The sequence below is a fragment of the Haliaeetus leucocephalus genome, unplaced genomic scaffold, assembly GCF_000737465.1.
Source record: "Haliaeetus leucocephalus isolate CR32 unplaced genomic scaffold, Haliaeetus_leucocephalus-4.0 Scaffold417, whole genome shotgun sequence".
Classification (NCBI taxonomy): domain Eukaryota; kingdom Metazoa; phylum Chordata; class Aves; order Accipitriformes; family Accipitridae; genus Haliaeetus; species Haliaeetus leucocephalus.
In genome coordinates, this window is record NW_010972853.1 from 4,295,274 (window position 1) to 4,295,671 (window position 398).

A 398-nucleotide genomic window follows, 5' to 3' on the forward strand; every position below is an offset into this window, starting at 1 on the left:
GGAAAAATGTGGCGACACAGGCAGAGCTCCCATGTACATGTGCAGCTGTCCAGGTCTCTGGCTGCAGGGAGTGCCTGAGTCTATCGCTGATGCCAGAGGGCAGCGGGGGCACCTCTTGTGTGCGGTGTGACCAGGTGGGTGATCTGCTCAGCCTGGTGGCAGAGCTGAAGGAGGAAGTGGAAAGGTTGAGTAGGATCAGGGAGTGTGAGAGGGAGATAGATTGGTGGGCCCACACCCTGCCGTCCCTGAGGCAGAGGCAGCAGATGGAGGCTCCGCAAGAAGCGGAGGTTCCCCTGCCCTCCTGCCACCAGGCAGGAGGGGATCCAAGAGATGGAGGGGAATGGATACAGGTCCCTGCTTGGGGAGGCAGGAGAATCCCCTCCTGGTCTCCCTTACCT